The 5456-nt window shown below is 40.2% G+C and overlaps 1 protein-coding gene across 1 annotated transcript in view; it reads left to right on the top strand.

Moving 5' to 3' along the window:
- The first annotated feature begins 5323 nt into the window (after positions 1 to 5323).
- Positions 5324 to 5456, top strand: part of Morf4l2 (mortality factor 4 like 2) — a 9253-nt gene continuing 9120 nt past the window's right edge. Inside the window, exon 1 of the mRNA XM_031376622.1 lies at positions 5324 to 5417. The gene's annotated coding sequence lies outside the window, so the exon portion shown is untranslated. The remainder of the gene's footprint in view (positions 5418 to 5456) is intronic.

The following is a 5456-nucleotide window of genomic DNA, read 5'->3' as shown; positions in this document are numbered from 1 at the left end:
ACCCTAAAAGGACAAGCCTTCTTCCTTGACTATTCCCGTTTTTCACTTTGCCATGGGGTTAACAAGTTAGACAGATCCAGAGAAATTTGCAGGACATCTTTTATAAAATCCCTATAGATTAAGGCAGTATAAATAGACAAAAGAAAGACATCCTTATTATAGAAATGCCATTTTGTTTGGCCTTGAAATATTATGATTAGTTTTTAACTTGTACATTTAATAATCATCATTTTAGGAAACTAGATAAGGTAATCAGAAACAATTTTAAAAAAAAACACTTTTTAAGATGTTATTTGTATGTGCATGAGTGTTTTGCCTGCATATATGTTTGTATACCACATGTGGGCCTGGTGCCCACAGGGCTTTACAAAAAAAGGTGTCAAGTCCCCTAGAACTGGAGTTACAGATGCTTATGAGCCACCATATGGGGCCTAGGATAGAACCCTAGCCTTCTGCAAGAGCAACAAGCTTTTTTGGCAGCTGAGCCATCTGTCCAGCTTCTACTTGGTATTTTTATAGTTTGGTTCTGATCTGAGACTGGAACACCTATATGTTGACTCACATCTGTCTACATTACCAGTCTCAGGGAATCTGATGTCCTCTTCTGGCCTCAGGGGGCATGAGGCATGTACAGGATCCATACACACACATGTAGATGAAGCATCTATACAAGTAAAATAAATAAAATTACACACATGTACACACATATGATAGGATAACAAATAGAGCTTTGGGTAAAGCACTTTTGTTTAGTACCTATAAGCCACGGGAGGACACTGGGGACAGACAACAAAACACTGTCTGATCAACACTGACCACTACCTTTCAGACCAAGGAAGGTTTTGTTATTCCCAAGGAAATACAAGTAAGGATCATATATACCAACAGGCAAGTTACATGCTATACAATAGTACTCAACTAAGAGAGCAAAATTCCTAGCCAAACTGTTTTTTTCAACTAACTGCGTTGATGAGGTTGTCAGCAGGGGTAAGAAAAGGGGAATTTTTCTCACTGTTCCACTGGAGTGCACATATCTCTGCAATTTGTCTGCCCTTAGGTGGCCTATGATTCTGATTATCACAAAGGCATTGTATGAGCTAATGGTAGCCTTGCAAATTAATACAGAGTTCCTTGAGCCACTGAATTTTCTGTGAAGGCTGAGACTGTAAATAGTTTCTGTCTGGCCTTGGGCCTTGAAACTATACAAAATTAAGCTATCTTTTCTTTCCAGTTGAAATCATGTAAAGACAACAGTGTAGCTGTGAATAAATTCTAAAGAATATTTCTTATTTTCTGAGAACTGAGTATAAGTCAGGAATCTACTTGAGGCTTTATCCCACTAATAAGTTAAGGTTACAGGGGGACATTCACATTGATGGGGTAACACAGCATAACAGGAACAAGTCTGGCCTTGCTCTGCAATTTACTGGTTGAGCAACTTTAGGTGACTATTTAACTTCTCTGGGCTTCTGTGAGGATTTGCTAAGATAACGGATGGAAAAAGCTGAGTCCTATGCTACCTTGAATACAAGAAACACCGTTTCAAGGCAATTTTTCCTCACCACTCTGACTCTAAAACCAATTCCCATCATTCACGCTCTTGCTCTTGCAATCCTACTCAGTGAAGCACAAGGATAAGCCTATTAGAATATGACAGCAGCAGACAGACATGTAGATTCCAGGGCCAGACATACCCGCTTCTTAAAGTACCTCGGGTAACTTGCTTCCCTCTCCTGAACCTATCAATAATATGAAGCACCCCAGCTCTGATCTTGAGAAGAGCAGAGAAAAAGAAAATCACCTTTTGGGAGCATCTGCCAAGAGAAACGCACTACGCTAGGCCATTTTACATACCTCCTCTCATCTAAATCAGCCCAGCAGAGCATTCTGTGATGGCGAAAATGATCTGTGTCCAAAATTAGACAACAGCTACTAATGTTATGTAGCCACAGCAACCAACTGAACCTTTTTTTTTTTTTTTTTGGTATTTTTGAGACAGGGTTTCTCTGTGTAGCCCTGGCTGTCCTGGAATTCACTCTGTAGACCAGGCTGGCCTCGAACTCAAAAATCCACCTGCCTCTGCCTCCCAAGTGCTGGGATTAAAGGCATGCACCACCACCGCCGGGCTCCATTTTTTTTTTATCCTAATGAATTTTGACTTAAAAAGCCACATGTGCTAGCTGGATACTGTACTATCCAGGGCAGCCATTAGGATCATGAAATGTCTGTTTCCATCTAATAGGTGGTGACACTAAAGTTTAGAAAATTGAAGAGAACTTGTTTTAAGAAATAATTTAACCTTGAATAACTGAAATCTGAAACACTTCTGTTTTCAAACACATAGTTAGTTATTCTAAAAAGCACCTACAATGTGGTGCATCATAGTACTTGGTCAGCCTCACTCAATGTTGAATTCCTTGAATTGGTTCTAACGGTGCTCAAATGAGCCAAAGTCCTACCATTGGGATGGCTTAGAGGAGAGGGCCTGAAGAGTGCATGTTTGGTGTCAGATTAAAAACTGGTCAAAATACAACAGAGAAACTTCTCCACGTCTTCTCTTGGGTCAAGAAGCATCAATATCTCACAAATAAAAAATAAGAAGAAAAAAAATCACTTAAATAGGATCTAAAGCAGAGAACTAGAAAGCTCAATACTAGAATCCCAAATGCCAGGCATTATCTAGTAATTCAGTGAAAGTACTCCTTTATTATTTGTAAACTACATGTAAATGAAAGTAACTGGATACCAGAACTCACTTTCATCACTATAAAATAATACTAAGTGTCACCGAAGCTATAAGCTTATTAGTGGGACTAGAGTGTATGTATAGAGCAATAGAGAGTGTGACCATAAGTGGGTTTTTAAAACTGTGTTTATCATACATGAAACATTATAACATGCACCAAAAATGATCACTACAGAACAGAAAGAACCCCAAGAGTTAAAAAATAAGGAGACCACTCCTGATTTTTTGTGTGATACCCTATTAGAGAATGGAGAGGGGAAAATGTATAAAAAGCATCAAGTTATTTCTCCATACTTGGTTTGCTTTCCTACCATCTTCTTAATGGCTCTGTCAACATCAGTCAAAGCAGGGAATGATACATAATGTACAGTGTGTTTCAGACTCTGAAAGGGGAACACTTATGGTGACACCTACACATTTCTTAATCTGCAAAACAAGACTGATACTACGCAGGGTTTATCAGAACATGTTTTTTGCTTTACATTCTATGGCACCCTCTAGTGGTGGAAAAACAGTATTGCATTTTAGGCCCCCTCCCCCACCCGCCACGCCCAAAGCAGTTCTAGAGTACATTGGATTCACTAGAACAATTTGTAGTGGTGTGGACTGCCAAACCCCATCCAGAAAACCTTTGAGACGTAAAGTAGAGCCTATGACTCTAATATTCTGATTACTTACCGCAGCGTTTTACTGATGCTTCCGATTTGTCTGGGAAATACAGTTGGAGAACTGCTTTAAAAAAACCTTTCACTGTTGTGGCTGGAAAGGCGGCTCTACCAGAGGACTGAAGTTAGGGTCCCAGAATCCATGGCAGGTGTCTCAGAACAGCTCCAGCGGACCCAGTGCCTCTAACTTCTGAACACACATCGCGTACACCTAATTAAAAACAGTAAAGTTAAAATCTTTTAAAAAGATTTTATATACCCATGTGTATACAAATACTTACAATTAGTAACCGAAACTTACTTTTAGCTGATTAGAGTGTAGTACAATTTTGTTAAGTAAAAGAAATACCTATGGGAAGGATTACAATACAACATCTGAAATATAGAAAATATTGAAAAATTAATGGGTCTTCCTGGAGAGATGTTGGGGGTGAAATGTCTACTGCTCAAGCAATGAGGGCCTAAGTTCAGTTCCCCAGCACGTATTAGAAAAGCTGAACATGGGACACATATCTATAACCCCAGTGTTTTAAGGGGGACTGTTGGTAGAGACAGGCAGATCCTGGGAGCTCAGTGACAAGCTAGTATGGCCCAGATAGCAAACTTCCAAGTTCACTGAGACCTTTCCATAGAAAATAAGGCGGATAGCAAGACAGGCAAAGACCTAAATGAATGCAAACCTTACCTGAAGACCAGGCCTTTAGCCCCAAAATGCACAGGCCACACACGTACATATATAGAAAATTAAAAAAAAAAAAAAACACCCCAGGGCTACAACATCATTATGCGCTCTGAAACGTAACTGAAATGTTTTACTATTTACCATCTGACTCTAGAAAACACAACCAAGTTTTTCGGAATGTAATGAGAATAGTAAAAAAAAGAAAATGCCCTTTGTCTTAGAAAAATGGCTTAGTCAGGAACTCCGCTACACCCAAGGCTGTACCTGATAACCAGCCCCCAATGACATCAGTGACTAAGATAACCAGACACAGGACAAGAATCCCATGACGCCCGCTGGACAGTGAGTATATAAGGAGAGAGATAGAGCGCATCGGTCTTTCGCTGCACACCTGGAGAGACACCTTGAGCTGCCCTGCAGCTGGAGAGTCTTCCCAGGCTCCTGCATCGGAGACTAGGCCTGTCTTCAAGGTAAGGTCCGTCGCACACGGGTGAGCTCCCTCGGGGAACAGGCTTAGAAACTAAGAGTTTTAACTTTGTGTGCTGACTCTCACCATGATAAAAGAGAACTTTTGGTATCCTAAGTGCTCAGGACAGCACAGAACCCTTACATAAAATGGAGGTGTGAACATGCATAGCTGATAAAACTTTCAAGAGGAAGAGAATTCCCAATGCTGAGGTCTAACTTTACCTCTGAGTCACCTTTATGGACTGACGAGAGTCGTCTGCAGTAGCCATCTGGAGGAATTTTAAGTACCGAAAAGTAAAGTGAGCAAAAAGAATATTCTTTCACTGATTTATTTATGTAGCGATGAGGGTCTCGATACATAATCTAAGCTGGCCTTTAATTTGCGGCCCTTCTTCTTCCCAAATGCTGATACTGCGGACCCACGAACCACAGTTCACAAAGGGTTTTAGCATCAGAATTTAGGCCCCTTTACCAATCCTGAGTAAAAACAAAAGGCAAGGGAGAAAGAAGTGCTGGAAGAACAGATGTTTTTTTTCTTTTTAAGGAAATTAACCAAGATAGTCAGATATATAATTCCTTGCCTAGTATTGGTCCTACACTGAACTCGAGTTTATTTGTCTTTAGGAATTTAAGATATATATGAGTTAGCCAGAGATTAGGGAGCCCATAAAATAAGTGGGTGGAGCAAAAAATTAAATAAATCTCACAATCCCTGGGAACCTAGCCATAAATCCTTTGCTGGGATTTGGTGACATCTAGCGGCAGATTCAAGAGCTATAACGCTCATCCAGTGAACTTTCTGGAAAATTGACTGAAACGTCTATTTGATCACTCCGCTTGGAGATTAGGAGAAAAGGTAGGTGAGGCTTAGCACCCACAGGAAATTGGAGTATTA

This window comes from Mastomys coucha, chromosome X (assembly GCF_008632895.1).
Source record: "Mastomys coucha isolate ucsf_1 chromosome X, UCSF_Mcou_1, whole genome shotgun sequence".
In the NCBI taxonomy this organism is placed as follows: domain Eukaryota; kingdom Metazoa; phylum Chordata; class Mammalia; order Rodentia; family Muridae; genus Mastomys; species Mastomys coucha.
Note: the sequence above shows the minus strand (reverse complement) of the source record. Positions and strands in the feature narration are given on the sequence as shown.